The sequence below is a fragment of the Canis lupus genome, assembly GCF_048164855.1.
Source record: "Canis lupus baileyi chromosome 5 unlocalized genomic scaffold, mCanLup2.hap1 SUPER_5_unloc_4, whole genome shotgun sequence".
Taxonomy (NCBI): Eukaryota; Metazoa; Chordata; class Mammalia; order Carnivora; family Canidae; genus Canis; species Canis lupus.
The window spans coordinates 684,902-707,302 of NW_027326411.1; the positions used below are offsets into that span (position 1 = coordinate 684,902).

General features: G+C 39.7%; 1 long non-coding RNA gene across 2 annotated transcripts; it reads left to right on the forward strand.

Annotated features, from left to right (window-relative positions):
• The first annotated feature begins 4,114 nt into the window (after positions 1-4,114).
• Positions 4,115-5,966, forward strand: LOC140629425 (uncharacterized). Of its 2 annotated transcripts, none has more exons than XR_012027258.1 (3): positions 4,115-4,712; positions 5,129-5,277; positions 5,752-5,966. It is a non-coding gene; the product is annotated as an uncharacterized lncRNA (long non-coding RNA). The 2 variants fall into 2 exon arrangements; XR_012027259.1 differs by having other exon boundaries at positions 4,115-4,576.
• The last annotated feature ends 16,435 nt before the right edge of the window (positions 5,967-22,401 follow it).

The window sequence follows — 22,401 nt, forward strand, 5'->3', positions numbered from 1 at the left end:
AAATCAATAAGCATAAAATCACACTACAAGTAATATCATATTAGTCAGGGTAGGCTAAGTGATGCTGTGGTAAGTCACTAAATCTCATTAGCATAATTACAACAAAAGTTTATTTCTTGCTCGTGACAAGTCAGTGGCTGGTTCAGGTGACTATTTGAAGCAGCTATTCTAAGCCTTCCAATATGCTTCCTCCATCTAAGCACATGCTTCCATCAGGGAAGAGTGGACCAGTGAATCAAACAGCAACAGTTAAAAGATTCTACATGCATCACTTTTGCTTCATATTTTTATTGGCCATAGCAAGTCACATTGTCATGCCTAATTTCAATGAAGAGGAGAAATGTGACTCTTGGTAATCCTAGTGGTAAAGGAGAAACATATGTGACTACCACAGTATTAAGTATATAAAAAACAAGAGAATAAATAAGTATTTTTAAAAAGATAATAAAACAAAATAAACATAAGTTTTCAAGTATATCATTGTTTAAATTTATAATAAAATATGTATTTAAAAAATTGGGTCAACTTAAAGTTATTTAATAACAATTATTAAAATTTAGTATTTAGATAAGAGGAAAGGCATTTAGGTCATTTATGAATGACTGATGTTTAATAGATATGGAGATGTTAAGTCTACTTGAGGACAAGGGTGATGGTTTTTATATTGCTATTCTTGGTTATTTAGGCACATACAAGATGCTCAGTAAAACTTCGTTGAAGTTAATAATGTTCATTGTTTTAAATTATTCTTCTCCATTTGGTTGACTGTCTTAAAATATAGTCCATTATAATTTTGCTCAGAAGCAAGGCCAATTTTCATTGTTTTTATCTACATTAAAATTTTACATTTAATTATAGTTTAAATTTGGACCACAAATGCTTGAATCACTAGTGGTCTCTTTCTCCTAGTTTGTCTCGGGTATGTTCCTAAACCATGGGTATGTCCAGTAGGACAAAAGACTACTACTTTACTGTTGGAGTTTGTGATCTACCATCTTGTCTTCTAAAAACAACAACAACAACAACAACAACAACAACAACAACATTTACCTTTAATATCTGTTTGGCAACTGCTGTGTTGAAGAGATTTCACAAATTTGAATAAAGAGGGCAACAAATACCGAGTGGCAGTTTTGTTTGTTTTAATTTATTCATGATCATGAATGTAAGAATAGTATACTTGCTTTCAAAGATAGCATATGATGATGATGGTGATGATGATGGTGATGATGATGATGATGATGATGCCTCTCTCTCTATTGTTCTTTCCTTTTGCTTTTGACTAAGTCTTTGTCATTTAAAAAATAAATCAGCCAAAGAGAGGACCCAGTTATTCTTTGACTGGATAGATCAAGAGCAAACCAGAAGAGAATCTCTGTCTCTACCCAACTGAACCTCGTTTCGGTACCGTCACTTCTCTATTTATGGATGGTATGTCTGAGATGTTGTCTCTATCCTAGAAACCAAGAACTTGTCTTAAATCAGTGCCTCTCCAGTCTGTGCCATGAATCCCGTGAATCTGTAAGAGTCCATGCCCTTTGATGAGTTTGCTGCTCTTGGATTTGTACAAAATTTGTTTGTTACTTGGCAAATGGGACACAGCTGGCTTCTGATTTAGAGAGTGTTTTAAATTAGTTACCTCCTACCTTAACTTGATCATTTAAATGGAAAGCACTATGGCTCCAACAGAGTAGACATGATATAAAAACCATTTCCGACACGAGTATCTTGCCTCCTCAGTTGTGATGGCTACTGGTATCTCTGAAGGAAAATAAATAATAAACAAACAAACAAATAAATAATAAATAAATAAATAAATAAATAAATAAATAAATAAAACACAGGTTCTGCGATTCTCACAAGTGGTAAACTGTCTTTGCATTATTTAAGAAAAGCTTTAAGTGTTCGATGAATGTGCTTAGACTAATGACAGTTGATGCCAAGAATATAGCAATAATCCAATACCATTTTGTAAAGTGGCAATTTGTGTAGAAATTGCAGAAAGCATCAACACATGCTGGGAACTTTACATATAAGTGAGCTATAGCGTGGGTGAAGGAGTTATTTATTTGGTCTTTCATTTGTAAATAAGACACTAATCTTTTCCTTCCAAGGAGTAGCTAGGCCAGTTATTAAAGAATATTGATAGCCTTTGCTCATCATGGCAAAATTGAGGATCCTGACCTTAAAAGTCTTAGTATTTGGAGGAGCCTTAATAAGTCATTTAGGAGAACAGCATTCCATAGTTGAAGATGGCTAGATCTATAATCAAAATATTTGGGTAGAGTCCAGGCTATACTATTACCTGTCAGCAATTTAGCTTTCCTCATCAAGGCTTATATGATCTGGTCTAGGGAACCTCTCTAGTCTTGTTTGATAGTCTTTACTTCTTACTTGCTCCATTTCAGTCCCTATGCCATTTCTCACACATTTCAAAAGAAGTGTTCTTGCTGCCAGGCCTTCTGTTCTTCCTGTTCTTTCTGCCTGGGATGATCTTCCCCCAGAGACAAGCTGACATTTATTGGGCAGATCCAGTATGTTCCAAGGGGTTATAAATGCTTTGCATGTTTGTTGTGGTGAATTTTCATGATAACCGTATGAAGTGTGTAGTGACACTGGATGGATGAGAAAGGAGGCAGAGTGATCTGGCAAAGGCAGGATTGGAACGAAGGCCTTGGCTCTCACAAGAAGTGCTCTCATAGTACACAACACCCAGGGTGTGGTTCCCACTCTTCCTTTAACCTCAGAGCTCTTTCTTGGTGAGCATTTCCTGACTATCTTATTTAAAGTGGAATTCCTGTGACTCTTTCTGTTTACTTAGCTTTATATTTATGAACAGTACTACATATTACCTGATTGATAATGCCTGTTTACTTGCTTACTTCTTTGCTTATCTCCCTCACTAGAATATATATTCTATGAGGGATGGACATTGTTCTGATCCGTGTTACCACTCTATCCCCTGCATCCAGAAGTGTACTGAAATGTACTGAGAGAGGATACGAATTGAGTTAGAATTTTTATCGGGTTTAAGGTATCTTACTCTTCAAACACTTGCAGAGCACCATTTTGTGTCAGATTCCATGACAGTTTGTGGAAATAGGAACGTGAATGAGAATGATGGGGACTCCTACTTTTCTGCTTTTCCTGATGCTTTTCCGGCATCCTAGAAGAAACAAACATGCAATTAACAGACAGTTGCCCAGGATAAGCATCCTTTTAGGGCAAATATAAGGTGCAGCAGGGAAAGGAGGCTTTAGGGAAAGCTATTCCGAGGGGTGATATCCGTGTTGAGAGCTGAAGGATGGGCTGAATGGGGATGCAAGACCATTTGGGGCAGAGCAGATGACAGAAGTCCCTGAGGCACATTCCAGTTTATTATTTTTTTAAAGATTTTATTTATAGAGACAGAGAGAGAGGGGCAGAGAGACACAGGCAGAGGGAGAAGCAGGCTCCATGCAGGGAGCCCGGCGTGAGACTCGATCCCGGAACTCCAGATTCAGGCCCTGGGCTGAAGGCAGGTGCCAAACCGCTGAGCCACCCAGGGATCCTCCGCACATTCCACTTTAAAAGCAGTTCACTGTGACTCAGATATAGACTACGAGGGCCAGAGTTTACTGTCTGAGGCTGGAGAATAAAGTTGGGTTTTCAAGGGTCTTGAAAACTATTCCAAGAAGCCAAGACTTTATTGTCTGAGCATTGAGATGCCACTGAATGATTTTTAAATCAATGTAGTTTTGATTTAGTATCTGATTCCGTTTACCACCTTCAGCCACATAAGTTGGCAGCATTTCCACTTTCTGGATGGGACGAATAAGGCCCAGAAGAACACATTTCAATGTTGGTGGAATTGATTTAATTCTCTTAATGACAGTGATATCAGGGCTTCTAACTCCTACCTTCCCACCCTCTCTCCTTCCTTCTTTCTGGTTGTTATTCTTGTCAAACATAAAGCTATTTATCCACCATCCTTAACTTTTTCCAAGGAATATCCATGCACTCACACAGCTTCTAATAACCAGACCCCTGAGTGAAAGCCAGTGACCTCACGGGCGGCAGGGCTTGTTTGTGGCTGGATACCATATTGTGCACCGGGCTGGAATTCTCTGTTCTTCCTCACTAGGAAGCTGGATTTGTACCAGGAACCTCTTATCTGAAAAGGCAGCTCTAGGCTGGGGAGAACAGAGCTGGTTTGACGAAGTGGAGAGGCGCTCAATGTTGGTCTGGCCACGCTTTGGGCATGCGTGAGCGCTCACAGCAAAACACAGCTGGCATGTCTAATTTTAGCCTTGACTGCCTTGAAAAGGGACCCTTAAAGGAAATATATTTTCGCTGAAACCATTTGTATTATAATGTAACAGCCGACAGACATGTCAGAATATTACTTATTATTGGTGGGGAAAAACTCTGTCAGGTAATTGTGCTTTTTTTTGTGATGACATCGGGAAAGTGATTAAAGCATCCCTGAATCAAAATCATCATAGATAGACAGTGAGAGAACCAGAGCTTTTATTTATGAAGACGCCTGTAAACCTAATGGGATACCTCCTTTGATGCTTACAAAACGGATGTAAGGGTAAGAATGATCATTTCGGCTATGGCAAGTGGGTCCTTGTGATCTGACGATGCAGGGCTTGCTAATAGTAGTCCTGGCATAGACTCTCAAATTTCTTCAATGCTTAGCATCCTCCGTGTCGTCCGAGAAGTAAAAGGTTAGTTTCTGGACCGGGTCTTGGATTCATCTGGCTTTCGTATGTTAACAGGTTCTGAAAGCATCTGGGACACACTTGTTCCATTTTAACCAGCACGGGTCGTCCGTCTGCTTTTATTTTTGTCTTTCTCTTCCTTCCTCCCTTCGTCCTCTCTTCCCTCCCGTGGTCTTCTGTGTTTGCTTTAGCAGTGTGGCTTACCTTGCCACTTGGCAAGAAAAAAAAGGCAGCTCTTGTGTGGGGTAGATGGAGGGAAGGATAAGAAATAATCCACCACCCGAATTTGAGTTCCCTGGGTTCAGTTCCAGCGGCAGCAGCTTTGCTGCAAAAATTGCTTTGCTGTTCGAGATAGCCAGCAGAGGGAATCAGGACTTTGCTTGCAGCAGGGGTTGAAGCAGGCTTTTTTTTTTTTCTTGGAGGAAATACTGCAGCTTTCTGGACTGCATACCCTGCTCCCTGGAGAGGTTCCACCCACCAGCTGGAAGGAGAGGAAGTGAATGAAAGGACAGGAGGAGCCCGAACACCATGTCACTCTGGAAGGGAGACAGCAGCAACCAGGCTGTGCAAGGTTGTTTTGTTTTGTTTTCTTTTCCCCTTTCTCTTTCTTTTTTTTTTTCTTTTTCATTTTTTTGTTTTCTTTCTTTCTTTCTTCTTTCTTTTTTTCCCTTTTTCTTTAAGGTGGGGAAAGAGACAAACAGGAGACAGGAAGCTGATCTGCAAGGATTCGGAGTTGTGCTAAAAAGACTTTGATTTTTTTCTTCTCTCCCTCTTTACAAACGCTGGCAATTGACATCACTACAGACAGCCTGGGTAGAGAACAAAGTGCCTCATCCCAAGTGGACCCTGGCAGCTGGGGGAAGGAAGGCAGGATCTGGGAAGGCTGTGTGTGTGTGTGTGTGTGTGCGCGCGTGTGTGTGTGCGTGTGTTGTTCTACCAATACCTTTCCTTTTTTCTTTCTTTCTTTCTTTCTTTCTTTCTTTCTTTCTTTCTTTCTATTTTTTTGGTGTGTTTCTTTTTTAAATTCCTGCCGTGTTGGAACTAGTGAGTGGTGGAAGACGAAGGATCTCTGAAGCCTCATCAGTCATCGGGACCATCAGGAATAGTGGTTTAAGAGGACGCTCGGCCTGGGGCACCATACCGTGTCATCGAGTTCCCTGCCTCGGAGATAAAGATTCCAGCTACATGGGTAAACGCCTGGATCAGCCACAAATGTACCCCCAGTACACTTACTACTATCCTCACTGTCTCTAAACCAAGGTATGGCTCGACCCACAGTCTGGCAAGCAGTGTGTATCCTGCACTTGGGATGGGAAACAGGCATGTGGATTATTATTTACCTCCCCTTTCCCATCACCTCTTCCTGCTTCTTTGAAATTAGTAACATAGCAATGGAGTTAATGAGGCAGAGGAGAATATGAGAAGAAAGCAAGCCCTGGGATTGTGGTTTTTCTCTTCTAGCAGAGATAATAGTTTCGCTCGTGTTCCTTTGTTGTTATTTGGCAACATAAAGATGTTCCTGATATCCGTAGTAAAGTGCTTTGCAGATGGACAGGGTTGTTAGAAAGGAGATTGTGACAGTGATTATCAGGAACAACAACGATTTCAGAGGCTTTTCTGGTGAGCTGTTCTTTGTGGCTCTGAAAGGGTTTTTCTCACTGGATAGGATGCACCAGGGTGGGGGCAACTCAGACTTTCAATCACAGAGTATAGAATGAAAGAAGGTGTGGGAAGGTATAGTACGACTAACTGACGTCCCGTAGAGTTTGTTTGGGTGTGCTTTTGTTTTTGTGTATTTGCCTTACATATTTTATTTTATATGGAGGGTGATCAAGACTCTAGAGACTGAAGTTTGGAGCCTTACAATAGATGTTCTTTACTTTTCGAAGCTCTGTTTTTCTGTGCTGGCTGCCATCAGGAGGCCTGTGGGTCTTGAAACGGGATGAAATATAACTGATGATAATTGGACACGAATTGGTTAAATACTTTAGTCTTGGGATCCCTGGGTGGCGCAGTGGTTTGGCGCCTGCCTTTGGCCCAGGGCGCAATCCTGGAGACCTGGGATCAAATCCCACGTTGGGCTCCCGGTGCATGGAGCCTGCTTCTCCCTCTGCCTATGTCTCTGCCTCTCTCTCTCTCTCTCTCTGTGTGACTATCATAAATAAATTTTTAAAAAATTAAAAATAAATAAAAAATAAAACTCTCTGTGTGTGTGTGTGTGTGTGTGTGTGTGTATCTGTCTCAACCAGAGCATTAGATGGGAGCTCCAAGTCACATGGTAATGTACTTCTTAAGTTATTGTTGAATAATTACATTACCTTATTTCCTTGTAGCTTTTAGATATGCTTTTATGAGTATTTCTGGCACTCAAGATAAATTTTAATCAGAATTGAAACACATTTTATTAATTAGATAGTATTACAAGTTATAGGATGTGTCTTAAGTTGGGACTTGCCTTTTATTTCATAGTAGAGAGATAGATACTGTTCAGATTTCAAGACATACACAGCTACACAGTGCATCCTGGAAAATGAAGGTCTTGCCTACAGGGAAATAGGTGAAAAAGAAAATATGACCTCCTTAGACTTACTGTGGGCATCAGAGTTATGACAGAAAGATGACTACACAGGATTAGGTCCCATTGGCTTCTATTCTTTTTTTTTTAATTTATTTTTTATTGGTGTTCAATTTACTAACATACAGAATAACCCCCAGTGCCCGTCACCCATTCACTCCCACCCCCCGCCCTCCTCCCCTTCTACCACCCCTAGTTCGTTTCCCAGAGTTAGCAGTCTTTACGTTCTGTCTCCCTTTCTGATATTTCCCACACATTTCTTCTCCCTTCCCTTATATTCCCTTTCACTATTATTTATATTCCCCAAATGAATGAGAACATATAATGTTTGTCCTTCTCTGATTGACTTACTTCACTCAGCATAATACCCTCCAGTTCCATCCACGTTGAAGCAAATGGTGGGTATTTGTCATCTCTAATAGCTGAGGAATATTCCATTGTATACATAGACCACATCTTCTTTATCCATTCATCTTTCGTTGGACACCGAGGCTCCTTCCACAGTTTGGCTATCGTGGCCATTGCTGCTAGAAACATCGGGGTGCAGGTGTCCCGGCGTTTCATTGCATTTGTATCTTTGGGGTAAATCCCCAACAGTGCAATTGCTGGGTCGTAGGGCAGGTATATTTTTAACTGTTTGAGGAACCTCCACACAGGTTTCCAGAGTGGCTGCACCAGTTCACATTCCCACCAACAGTGTAAGAGGGTTCCCTTTTCTCCACATCCTCTCCAACATTTGTTGTTTCCTGCCTTGTTAATTTTCCCCAATCTCACTGGTGTGAGGTGGTCTCTCAAGATAAGAAGCTTTTGCACAGCAAAGGATACAGTCAACAAAACTCAGAGACAACCTACAGAATGGGAGAAGATATTTGCAAATGACATATCAGATAAAGGGCTAGTTTCCAAGATCTATAAAGAACTTATTAAACTCAACACCAAAGAAAGAAACAATCCAATCATGAAATGGGCAAAAGACATGAACAGAAATCTCACAGAGGAAGACATAGACATGGCCAACATGCACATGAGAAAATGCTCTGCATCACTTGCCATCAGGCTTCTATTCTGATGCAGCTCAATCAATGTTTAGCAATGGAATGCCTACTTTTTAGGCACTGTGTCTAGGCTCAGAGGAACGAACAATGAATATACATAAACTCGGGGATCCCTGGGTGGCGCAGCGGTTTAGCGCCTGCCTTTGGCCCAGGGCGCGATCCCGGAGACCCGGGATCGAGTCCCACGTCGGGCTCTCTGCATGGAGCCTGCTTCTCCCTCTGCCTGTGTCTCTGCATCTCTCTCTCTCTCTCTCTCTCTCTCTCTTGTGTGACTATCATAAATAAATTAAAAAAAAGAAATCAATCTAAAAAAACATAAACTCTAGTCTCATAGGATTTACTCTCTATTTAGGAGAAAGATAGTAAACACCTACATACCATGTCAGGTGGTTATAAGTGCCAAATATGTGGAAAGTAGGGTAATAGGCTACAGAGTGAAGTGAAGGTACTATGTTATGTAAGAGGATCAAGGAAAGCCTCTTTAATAAGGTGGCATATGGGTAAGAAAACTATAAGAAGCAAGGAATTAAGCCCTGAGGCTATCTAGAGAAAGCTTGTTTCAGGCAGCGGGAAGTCAAGTGCAAAGGCTCCCAAGTGTAAGTATCCTGGCTTCCTGGAGAGACAGCAGGGAGGCCAGTGTGAGTGTAACAGAGTGAGGAAGGTGAGCAAGGTAGGAGGGTCACAGTGGGTCTTGAATCCTTTCTTGCCTGCCATACTACCATTACTACTTTGGTCTTATAGATCGTGAAGATGATTATATCTTTCAGAACTGCCTTTTAGAACAGAAATGCCCCCAAGGAGAGCAAGACCTTAAACTCATTATCATTATGATGTTAATTTTTCAGTTAACTTTTTAGAGATTCATGGATAACCAGCACACATTTGATTAAAAAGGAGTGTCTAGCTGGTAAATTAAGGAAGGACAATGTTATCGGGGAAGAGAGCGTGATAATGTAGGTGAGAAGATAACGAAACAAGTTTAATTTATATTGGAGACAATTGCTTCTTGCCTCCCTGAATATAGTTCCTCTTTAAGTCCCCCTTTCTTTTCAGGAGGACTCCACTTCTTGTCCACAGCACATGTTCCATTCTCCAGCCATATGCCGCTGTTTGCTTGGAGCCAATGATCTTTTGCCTAGGCTCAGAGGGAGGTGTGTCTTACGTAGTCTAAACCAATCATTACCCTTCCATCTGCATCAGTGAATGAGTTGGGAAATTGCACGTGACCCGTTTTGTCCAATGAACTGTGAGGAGCAGACTGTTGGGGGCAGGAGCCTTTAGTAAGATTTCTTACATTTTTAAAAGATACCAGAGGAAGAAGAAACCACTTGAGGTGGGCGATTATAACGTGGCCAACACTGCTGTGGTCATCTTGTGACCATGAGGCTAGATATCAACACACAGAAGGTGGCTTGTCATGGTCATGTGGATGACCCAGACACTGCCCACTGATGGATATCTGGCCCTTGTTGCAGAAAGGAATCCCAGAATCCACACTGAGGGGGGGGGGCGGATTTCAAAACATGTATATATGAAATATATATAAATATAAGGTTATACATAACAAACATTAAAAAACCTTATACATCCCTAACAGAGAATTACAAAATATTATGATTATATATTATGCCCCCATTAAGTGCTGTGTTCAAAGAAAATGTTCATGGTATGTTGTCAGAAGAAGGAAGTGCACAGAAATACAATATTTTTTTCTAGATCTCACATATATGGACAGAGGGACAACACAGAGAAAGAGAGAAATATATATTCATTATTCATAGGAAAAACTAGAAACAAATAGAGCAAATATTAATAGCTGTTACCTCTGTGTGATAGGATCAGATAGGATCAGAGATGTATTTTTTTAAGTGCAGCTTTTATTTATTTATTTTTAATTTTTTTCATTTTTATTTATTTATGATAGTCACACACACACAGAGAGAGAGGCAGAGACACAGACAGAGGGAGAAGCAGGCTCCATGAACTGGGAGCCCGATGTGGGATTCGATCCCGGGTCTCCAGGATCGCGCCCTGGGCCAAAGGCAGGCGCTAAACTGCTGCGCCACCCAGGGATCCCAAGAGATGTATGTTTAATGTAATTTTTATACAATTGTTTTAATGCAATTTTGCATTTTATAGTGAGAAAGTAGAGCTTTTACAGTCTTATAAAAAATCATCAATTTTATGAGAATCAAAGGATGATCCATATCCCTCATGGGTCTTCTCTAATACTACTTTTAAGGTACTACAGTCCTTTCCATGAACTGAAAGACTGGTCCCTCAGCTCACCTTAGGCCCACTCTGGCTACTATATTAGGCACTGGCCTCAATTTGCCCTTAAAGAAGCCAGAGGTCTAAACACCGGTGTCTTCAAAACTGCTGAGAATTCCCTGCATTTCTCTATCTAGTGTGGCCAACAGGGTAGCCCTCCAGTGAGTATGAGGCAGTCAACTCAAAGATGGCTTGGCCCTCTTCTGTGGCAGCCCGCCCTTGGCTTCATGACGTGCATAGTCATTACATGGTGGACCCAAGTCTTCATCAGGCTGTATTCTTAGGTTAGGACACTACCCATTGATGATCTACACTAAACAGGGATGGCAGAGACAGGTGCTACTGCAAATATGTTTTTTCCAAGGGCCAAGAGAGCAAAAGACTTAAGCATGCAAGTGGCATTGCTAAGGTTGCTGCATAGTACAAATTAGGATTCAAGTCAGCTTGAGTCATACAGAGGCTTGGGGCCTCTAAGCTAATTTATGATGACCTGCAGAGGCTAAAATGAGGCAGAATCTGGACTGTCCTACTAATTATGAGACTCTGGGAATGCCTCTTGAGCCATTGGTAAGGTAAGATATTTAGAGCTAAACTAATATGGTTAGAATACATCAAGGCACAATCTTAGTTCTCCTCCTTTTTCCTGGCATAAATATAGCATATAATCTGTCAGCCTATATATATATCAGAGTGGTCTTGGTGTATGGCTTATCTGTCCTATGATAGGGAAAGAAAATGAATGGTGGGGGAATAGGTACTCTATGTGTTCATATGTGGATAGTCTGCTGGTGTGACTGTCAGCATGGTGATGTCCTAAGTCATTAGAGTCTGGGTTCCCCCAAATTCGGAGCCTGAGGCAAGGGGGCAGATAGTCCATTTGAGAGGTGATTCCCTGAAGCAGGAGCAAGGGAGTGGGAAGATGGGAAGGAGAAATGTCCAATACAATGGTGTGTTATCAAGGTCACAGAGAAAAAGATTACAGAAAAAGAAAAAAAAAACTGAGGTTGGTCAGTGGGATTCAGTTTTATGGAGATATGCAGAGAAGGTATGGAAGGACTTCCAGGATTGTCTGCCTGAAGTCTGGAAGGCAGGAGCATTTCTCTACTAGCCCCTATCTTCCACTGGTTTACTGTTGGTTTGGTGCACTCGCCTTGAATCTGCAGACCAGCATCTCTGGCAGTCACCTCTGAGAGATGGTATTGGTCGTTTGCAAGGTGAGCCTATGCTTGCACGTAACTGTTCCTAGAGCTCAGGTAGCCAAGGGATGTGACTTTGGGGCCACCAATGTTCCCGGAGTTTTAAGGTGTACCTTAAAAAACTATACCTTGACCTGCAGTCCTTAAATTGCATTTTGGGTCTTAGAGCTAAAGATTAAATAGGTTTGTCTACGTAGTCTATATTTTAATCCATTAGTTAAGTACCTACTATGTTCTAGGTGCCAGGGAAACAGAAACGGATAGGATACCTTCTAAGATTCCAGTTTGTTACAGGAGATAAGCTCTTTACAGTTAAATGTATTACCTACTCAAATAAGATATGCATAGAATGCCTAACATGGTATTTTTGTGGGGAAAGCTGTTTTTATTCCCAACTAAAAAGGACCCTCCAGAGGGAGGTAAGAGTTGGTATACCCAAACACACACACCCCTATACGTGCATGGAAGGATGTGTGCACATACCCATGTGCCCCCGTGTGTACATGTATTTGTGTGTAAAATTCTTTGAGAAAAGGAATGATTGCTTTATGTGAATTATTTATCCTTATTGTCAACATTCAAATCTAGAAGCATTGTAAGATTCACGGAATGCAAAATGATCACACAATAGATTGGTTTTAGTGAGCATGTATTTTCTTTTCCATTCATATTGATGCTTTGGATGCTTTTATATTTTTGGTTCTGCGAAAGTTATGTTCATTGAGAAAAATAAAAATAAAAAGCATCCAAGAGGCTCATTCCTATGTTAGAATTTGTATTCAGCTGAAGAAAACCTTTGCACCTGCCACTAAAATGTATCCACTTCTGGGGTGGAATGCACCAGGTGTTCCCCAGCCTCCATCGGCACGCCAGGCAGTTCAGGACCGAGAAGGAGGCACCATATCCCAGGCAGGTTAAACTGGTGGGGAAATTTCAAGTCGACAGAATGCAATTACCCAAATTGAAATTAGGCCAGGGGCATATCAGGAGGCCCTTCCCATCTGTTGGGTAAAAGGATCACCAGATATTTAACAAGGGCAAGTGGTCAGGATCTCAGTTCTAGGAGTCACTTAAAAAGCAGGCACTTAAAAATGCTAAAGGAAAACTGTACCTGGCATAAAAATCATATCCCTTCACTGGAAAATAAATAACATTAGGCCTTGAGAAGATCAGCCTTTTTCTGCTCTGGGAGGAAAGAAATGTTTATGGATGGGGTGGTTAAATATTTCTACATCAGCTTCTCTTAGCAAGGACATGGTATAATGGACAATTGGTTATCCTGGGTTTGACAAAAAGAGATTTCCCAAACCAAACATATTGAATCGAATACATTTATCCCTGGTCAAAATGGATAGATCCTCCCATTAAGACCTTACAGAATAACACTGTTTAATTTTTCCAGGGACCTTGACACAACATTGTTTCTTTACCAGGAAACTAATTTTTAAAGTTTTCAGCAAAAATAAGTAAGCTGGATCTGGACACCAGATCCCACTTCAGAACCACCTTTGGTTTCCCATTGTCAAAACCACCAGATCCACAGGTCCACATTAGCACAGTGGTCCCTGACTGTTTCCCTCTCTCTGGACACCTGTGTACCTTTCTCTCAGGAGGGGAGAGAAAACTCTGTCTTAATCTTAAAATCAGAATGAACTCAAGCATTGGCATGAGCCTCCCACCCCCTAGTCAGAGAGAGATGAAGAATGGGCATCTGACCCCAGATGGTTGGATGGCATTCTAGGACATTGAGAAATAGACGGGCTTCCCTATGGCCCTTTTAATAATATGTCCTCCTTTATAGACCAAGAGAACTCAATGTTTTCAGCCTAAGGTCTGGGAGGGGAGGAAGAAAGAGGCATCTCTGGGCGAGATGTCTCCTTTTCCAGATGCTGCTTTTTTGGAGACTTGCTGACACTGGGTTCCTATGGGCCACTCCCCAAAGCAAGGTACCAGGGAGTCTCTTCTCTGTGCCTTCCCTGGGAGGGACTGTTTAATGCCATGCAGCTAATCCTGACAAGCTCTCAATTCTCTTTCCTACTGAATTTGGAGAGGAAGGAAAAGAGATGAGCTGGTAAGGGGTCTTATTCAGCATTGTTATTTTTTTCCTTTGTTGGAGTGGTTCACTTTTAACTCTCTTTGCTAGCCAAGAGGTGACATCCTGGGGACCCTGACAGTACGGCCACTCCTGGAAGGGGTAAGGCAAGGTTAACTGACAAATTTAGCAAAGCTGCCCATTGGGGGGTTGGGGGAGAGCTACAGGCAGGCCATGTACACACTGAGTTACTTGCAGCGTCTCTGTCCCTCCTCCCCTGCACACACACATGTACCTGTCATTGCAGCAGTTAAGGTAGGAGAGCAGTAATCCAAAAGTCTAGGGATTTCACACTGGTTTCTCCCATTCTGCAATGCCAAGCCTTCCTGGACGGTCTCCTAAAAATGAGCTCAGTGTGACCTAATGGTCCATCCTAGTCATAAGTGACCATTGTTCTTAACTCTGAACAGGTGTAAACATTTGCTTGCACTTGCTGAATTCTGACCTGAGCTGCTTACCTTTTCTTTCTTTCTTTCTTTCTTTCTTTCTTTCTTTCTTTCTTTCTTTCTTTCTTTCTTTCTTTCTTTCTTTCTTTCTTCTTCTTCTTCTTCTTCTTCTTCTTCTTCTTCTTCTTCTTCTTCTTCTTCTTCTTCTTCTTCTTCTTCTTCTTCCCTCCTTCTCCTCCTCCTCCTCCCCCTCCCCCTCCTCCTCCTCCTCCTCCTCCTCCTCCTTCTTCTTCTTCTTCTTCTTCTTCTCCTCCTTCTCCTCCTCCTCCTCCCTCCCCTCCTCCTCCTCCTCCTCCTCCTCCTCCTCCTCCTCCTTCTTCTTCTTCTTCTTCTTCTTCTTCTTCTTCTTCTTCTTCTTCTTCTTTCTTCTACTTCTCCTCCTCCTCCTCCTTCTTCTTCTTCTTCTTTTCTTCTTCTTCTTCTTCTTCTTCTTCTTCTTCTTCTTCTTCTTCCTCTTTCTTCTTTTTTTTTCTAATTAGCCAGAACCAATTTCTTTGTTTTGTTTTCTATCTTGATAATTTGTGAATAACAAAGTTTTTTTCTCACAGAGGAAAACAGAGAGAGGAGTTATTAGTTAATGTTGATCCAGAACTCTGCAAATGTTAAAACTTGACATTATTATTTAGAGGTTTGGTTTGTACTAATTACCTCTTAGTTTTACTAGCCCTATATAACAAGCTACCTTCTGCAAATTTTATGGGAAAGCCAGTTTTCTGAAAGGATGAAAGTTGTTGGAGCACGGAATGAAATAGGTGCTAAGTTTTATTTTCCACTAAATAATTCTCCTCAAGGTGGGTAAACTTTCAGTAGTTAAATTGCTAAAAATGAAGATTCTACACTACAAGAGCAGATCTTCAGGAGACAATTATATGTCTGTGTTCATAGCATTTATGAGTGTCAGTAAACAGTCAGTACATTTATGTTCCCCCCATTACCTTCGGTCATAAACTTCCTTAAAGAAAAACGAATAATTATGTTTCCTGACTGCAGAATGAGCATCAACATTCAAATACTGAAAGCCCTGGGTGGGATGGATGGTACACCTAGACTTCCAGGGATTGAGCTGTTTTCGAGGCATTGGCTAGAGTGTCAGGCTAACTGCTTGGCCTTGATTTAGTGCCATTCACAGAGATGTCATCTCTAGAAGGGAAATCATAATTTGTGTGGCTATTTTTGGACTTGGGGCCTCCCAGCCTACAGCTGTTGGGAATGGCTGGGCGTCACATAAAGCCCCTGGCTGAAGCATGTCAAGCTTGTGCTATTGGCCTGAAGCTCGCCATCCACCCCAGGGGCCAGCCAGTGTATCCCTGGAGCTAAAATGATGCGGTGTCATCGGAGTTTAACAAGCACATCCCGGCATCGTGGACTATTGGAGTTAGGAAACGACCTTAGATGACCTCATTACAACCTACATTTTACACAAGAGGCTTTGGCTGGGGAATCATTCTATCCAGGGTCCCAAGCAACAAGTCTCACATCTCCTGGCTTTGGGTTTGGTACTCTTAAATATTGTCCTTGGGGTCAGGAAGGTGACATAGGTTAGAGGGTAAGGAATAGATTTTTAAAAAGTGAGTTAGGAAGACAAGAAAAGTAAATCTGAGAGAATTGCATTTTTCCTTTGTAGTTCATATGAGTTTCATTATTCCTTGTATCTCAATCAGAAAACACATCGATGCAACTTCTCCACCACTAGAAATGTGCAAGTGGAAATGAAAGGAAATAAGACAATTGAATATTTTCTAGATCAGCACTTTTCAAACTGTCATGAAAGACAGGTTTTTGTTTATTTCTAATTGACCTCAGCTGATATCTCTGTAATGTGCGATAGAAATTACTAGAAAAAAATGAAGTGTAGACTTTCAAAATACAAGTCCAAACTTTTATTTCTTGGAGACAAGAGACATAAACTTCTGCTGACAAATTACTATATAGTTGCTAGACACTTATTCTTGATCGCAGTACACACTGATCATGGACACAGGAGAACTGCCTTGGTCTCTTTTTCTCTATTATTTTGTGCTTTTGTCTGGTTCTCTAGGTTGCAACTTTCTGATATCAGGGATAGGATCTAGGCATCTGTCATTTTTGATAGGTACTTTATTGCGTTGAATAACAACTTAAGAAAAAATTTAAATGTTTCCTCGTGTAAAAGGAAAAAAAAAAACAAGTTTACAATCATAAAAAAAAAAACCAAAAAACCCAGAGATCAGTGTATGGATTCTTCTTAAGAGACTTAAAATGGGGACATTTTTGGTTTACGTGGTTTGAGTGTAAAGAGGATTGAATATATTAAGCATTTCCGTTGTCATTAAGTTTGAACTTTCTACCAATTCTTATATCCTCTAAAAGACCTGTAGACCTTCTAAGTGCATCAATTAGGATTAAGTTTGTTAGCTTTAGGAAATAAAAAGTATGTAACACCCAGGTACATTTAAGTCTCAGATAAGCATTGAGTGCTTTTTAAAAGTATGGCCCAGATATTTCATGAGAAGTGCCATGTGCAATATTTGGGCGGGACATAATTTGTATTAAAAATGTATTAATCGGGATCCCTGGGTGGCTCAGCGGTTTGGCACCTGCCTTCGGCCCAGGGTGTGATCCTGGAGACCCGGGATCGAGTCTCACATCGGGCTCCCTGCATGGAGCCTGCTTCTCCCTCTGCCTGTGTCTCTGCCTCTCTCTCTCTGTCTGTGTCTCTCATGAATAAATAAATAAATAAATAAATAAATAAATAAATAAATAAAAATCTTTTTAAAAAATGTATTCATCGTTTGTCTGAAATTCAAGTTTAACTGGATATCTTGTATTTTATCCAGTAATTCTTCTTTTTTAATTTCTTTTTTAAAATTTTTTAATTGAAATATAGTTGACATACAATATTATGTTAGTTTTAGGTGTATAGCATAGTGATTCTAATTAGTAGTGAACTTTTAGCCTGGACTTCTGCAGATGTTTCTAGAGAGAAGGCTCAGCCCAGCCAATCAAATGTGGTCATATTGACCTACCTTGCTTAGCTTTTGGCAGCTGGAAGCTGAATAGTGAATACAAAGTAATGATATTCCTTTTAGGAAAATGTGTTTCTCATGTGACAAAGCAGCTACTCATCTGTCCTGACTTTGAGGCTGTTAGTTGGTGTTTTCTAAAGCTCTGGTTCACTGCTGGAAAAAGTCATGGCGGAAGGTGTGTTTGTAAGAAGGCCACAAGAATCTGCCAGCTACATGAAGACAAAGTTGGCTCAGTGGTCTGCAAATAGTGGAATTCTTTGCACGGAAATATACAAGGAGACAGTGATAGCCACCCCCCCAAAAAGAAAGAAAGAAAGAAAGAAAGAAAGAAAGAAAGAAAGAAAGAAAGAAAGAAAGAAATTCCCTGTTTCTACAGCATATTGTAAGCAAACTGATGTTTACAAATAAACTTATGAGAAAGAAATGCAAAAAAAAAAAAAAAGAGAAAGAAATGCAAAGGCAGAATTAGTGGATATTAAAAAAATTAATGTTTTAGGGATCCCTGGGTGGCGCAGCGGTTTGGCGCCTGCCTTTGGCCCAGGGCGCGATCCTGGAGACCCGGGATCGAATCCCACGTCGGGTTCCCTGCATGGAGCCTGCTTCTCCCTCTGCCTATGTCTCTGCCTCTCTCTCTCTCTCTCTCTCTGTGACTGTCATGAATAAATAAATAAAATCTTTAAAAAAAAAAATTAATGTTTTAGATACTTATGTAGGTTTACTGTAGTGTCTGCAAAGATATGTCCTTTGCCGTTGGTAGCTGTTTTTCTTTCTTTAAATGAGGATATTTGGTTATAGGCCTTAAATCAGAGTTTTGTCATTGTTAAATTATAGAATTTATGCTCCCAGTCTTTAAAGAAAGGTAAACTTTTCTTAAAGTGATGTTTGATTCAGGTAAGAAGGAAATGGCTATTTCAAGTGCACACACAATTTATTTTAATGTCATATCTGGGTGTTTTAAAATGTCCTGTCAGCTAACAACAACAACAACAACAACAAAAATCTTTTTTTTTTAATTTTTTGTTTATTTATTTACGATATTCACAGAGAGAGAGAGAGAGAGGCAGAGACACAGGCTCCATGCACCGGGAGCCCGACGTGGGATTCGATCCCGGGTCTCCAGGATCGCGCCCTGGGCCAAAGGCAGGCGCCAAACCGCTACGCCACCCAGGGATCCCCCAACAACAAAAATCTTAAGAATATACTTACCTAAGAGAATTCTTTAAAAATAATATTTATTTTAAATAATGAAATATATGCTCATTTTAAGACAAATTTGAAAAATGCTGGGATTTCTGGAAGGATAAGGAAAAAAAGTAAAATCACCAATAACACTATCATAGAGGAAACATTTCCACTATTGTTACTTCGATGTAGTTGTTCTATTGTCTTGTCTATGTGTTTTTAGTTCATAGTTGGAAACCTACTGTATATACAAGGTTGTATTCTGATTTTTTCTTTTTTAAAAAATATTTTATGTATTTATTCATGAGAGATAGAGAGAGAGACATAGGCAGAGGGAGAAGCAGGCTCCATGCAGGAAGCCCTATGTGGGACTTGATCCCAGGACCACAGGATCACCCCCTGAGTCAAAGACAGGCGCTCAACTGCTGAGCCACTCAGGTGTCCCTGTATTCTGATTTTTTCATTAACTATTTGACTTAAGCATTTCCCATATGTTAAAGTATTTCTTAAGTATCATTTTAATGGTTGAATCATACTCTGTACTGTGATTTACTTAACCAAACTAGAGTTGGATACTCAGAGTTCTCCAATTACCTATTCCTAAATGTCTAGTGATGATCTGTTTGGATTCCTAGAACCGAAATTACTGGGACTGACAAGGATGAAAAGTTTTAAGGCTATACATTTTGTTAAGCTCTATTAGAACCATTATAGATATTTACTAGGAATGTGTAAGAGTGCCTATATCACTGACCTTCATTGCTGTCATTTATTTCATTTTATTAACCTAGTGTATTTGTCTGGGTTTTCCAGAAAAACATAACCTGTAAGATGTGTTTGTATGCAAAGAGAATCTTAAAGGAATTGGCTCATGTGATTCTGGGGGGTGGGAGTGGATCCCCAAACTTCAGGTCAGGTTGTCAGGCTGAAGACTCAGGAAGAGCTGACGTCGAATCTAGAAGCCAAAGGCAGTCTGGAGACAGAATTTCTTCCTTCTAAAAGGATCTCAGTCTTCATTCTTAAAGCCTTTACGTTTTTGGATGAAGTTCAGTCCCATTGTGAAGAATAAGGTGCTTTACTCAGAGTCTACTCATGTAAATGTAAACCACATCGAAAAATACCTCACAGCAACATCTAGACTGGTATTTGACCAAATGACTGGGCACTATAGCCTAGCCAAGTTGACACATACAATTAACCATCACATCTGTGGTCCAAATAGAGTTTATACTATTTGATAGAAGGCCATGTTCTTTCTTTCCAGTTTTTTCTCTGTTCAGTACCATCTGTTTCTATGAAAACACACTGACTTATTTAGGACTTTTATGTATACTGTGAGTTTTCTGTTGTAAACACAAAGATTATCTTAATCTAGTTTTGGAATAAAACATTTAAGATCTCCATCAAGTGATGCTGAGAAAAAAATCTGGGTTTGGGCTTTATGCAGATGTGACTTAGGAATATTCCCCTACCACGTTACAACTGTATTAATTTGGTTTGGATAGCTAAACCCTTTCCTTCTTAATTTGCTCAACTAAAAAGTAGGGAGAATCATACCCATTTTCCAGTAACTTGTTAAGTTCTAACTGGGGAAACATTTCTGAAATTCTAGTACAGCATCTAGTATATGAAAGGCCATCTATATGATCAGTACAAAAAAACCTTCCCTGTCTCTGAACATTTAGTAGTTCCACTCGTAGCAATTTTCCTCCTAGAAGACTTAAACATTTTTTCCATTTTAAGTATAAGCCTCATTTCCCTTCTATTTCATGAAGTATTGCATTTTAACCACTGATAGATAAATTAGATGATTTTAAATTAATATTTTACTCATTTATCTAACAAATATTTATTAAATGTCTATTAAATCCCAAGGATTGTTCTGGGTGCTGGAGATTTAACAGTGAAGACGATAGATAAATTCCTTGCCCTTTTAGCTTGGATATTAGTGGGAGAGACTCTCAAAGAAAGAAATCAATAAGCATAAAATCACACTACAAGTAATATCATATTAGTCAGGGTAGGCTAAGTGATGCTGTGGTAAGTCACTAAATCTCATTAGCATAATTACAACAAAAGTTTATTTCTTGCTCGTGACAAGTCAGTGGCTGGTTCAGGTGACTATTTGAAGCAGCTATTCTAAGCCTTCCAATATGCTTCCTCCATCTAAGCACATGCTTCCATCAGGGAAGAGTGGACCAGTGAATCAAACAGCAACAGTTAAAAGATTCTACATGCATCACTTTTGCTTCATATTTTTATTGGCCATAGCAAGTCACATTGTCATGCCTAATTTCAATGAAGAGGAGAAATGTGACTCTTGGTAATCCTAGTGGTAAAGGAGAAACATATGTGACTACCACAGTATTAAGTATATAAAAAACAAGAGAATAAATAAGTATTTTTAAAAAGATAATAAAACAAAATAAACATAAGTTTTCAAGTATATCATTGTTTAAATTTATAATAAAATATGTATTTAAAAAATTGGGTCAACTTAAAGTTATTTAATAACAATTATTAAAATTTAGTATTTAGATAAGAGGAAAGGCATTTAGGTCATTTATGAATGACTGATGTTTAATAGATATGGAGATGTTAAGTCTACTTGAGGACAAGGGTGATGGTTTTTATATTGCTATTCTTGGTTATTTAGGCACATACAAGATGCTCAGTAAAACTTCGTTGAAGTTAATAATGTTCATTGTTTTAAATTATTCTTCTCCATTTGGTTGACTGTCTTAAAATATAGTCCATTATAATTTTGCTCAGAAGCAAGGCCAATTTTCATTGTTTTTATCTACATTAAAATTTTACATTTAATTATAGTTTAAATTTGGACCACAAATGCTTGAATCACTAGTGGTCTCTTTCTCCTAGTTTGTCTCGGGTATGTTCCTAAACCATGGGTATGTCCAGTAGGACAAAAGACTACTACTTTACTGTTGGAGTTTGTGATCTACCATCTTGTCTTCTAAAAACAACAACAACAACAACAACAACAACAACAACATTTACCTTTAATATCTGTTTGGCAACTGCTGTGTTGAAGAGATTTCACAAATTTGAATAAAGAGGGCAACAAATACCGAGTGGCAGTTTTGTTTGTTTTAATTTATTCATGATCATGAATGTAAGAATAGTATACTTGCTTTCAAAGATAGCATATGATGATGATGGTGATGATGATGGTGATGATGATGATGATGATGATGCCTCTCTCTCTATTGTTCTTTCCTTTTGCTTTTGACTAAGTCTTTGTCATTTAAAAAATAAATCAGCCAAAGAGAGGACCCAGTTATTCTTTGACTGGATAGATCAAGAGCAAACCAGAAGAGAATCTCTGTCTCTACCCAACTGAACCTCGTTTCGGTACCGTCACTTCTCTATTTATGGATGGTATGTCTGAGATGTTGTCTCTATCCTAGAAACCAAGAACTTGTCTTAAATCAGTGCCTCTCCAGTCTGTGCCATGAATCCCGTGAATCTGTAAGAGTCCATGCCCTTTGATGAGTTTGCTGCTCTTGGATTTGTACAAAATTTGTTTGTTACTTGGCAAATGGGACACAGCTGGCTTCTGATTTAGAGAGTGTTTTAAATTAGTTACCTCCTACCTTAACTTGATCATTTAAATGGAAAGCACTATGGCTCCAACAGAGTAGACATGATATAAAAACCATTTCCGACACGAGTATCTTGCCTCCTCAGTTGTGATGGCTACTGGTATCTCTGAAGGAAAATAAATAATAAACAAACAAACAAATAAATAATAAATAAATAAATAAATAAATAAATAAATAAATAAAACACAGGTTCTGCGATTCTCACAAGTGGTAAACTGTCTTTGCATTATTTAAGAAAAGCTTTAAGTGT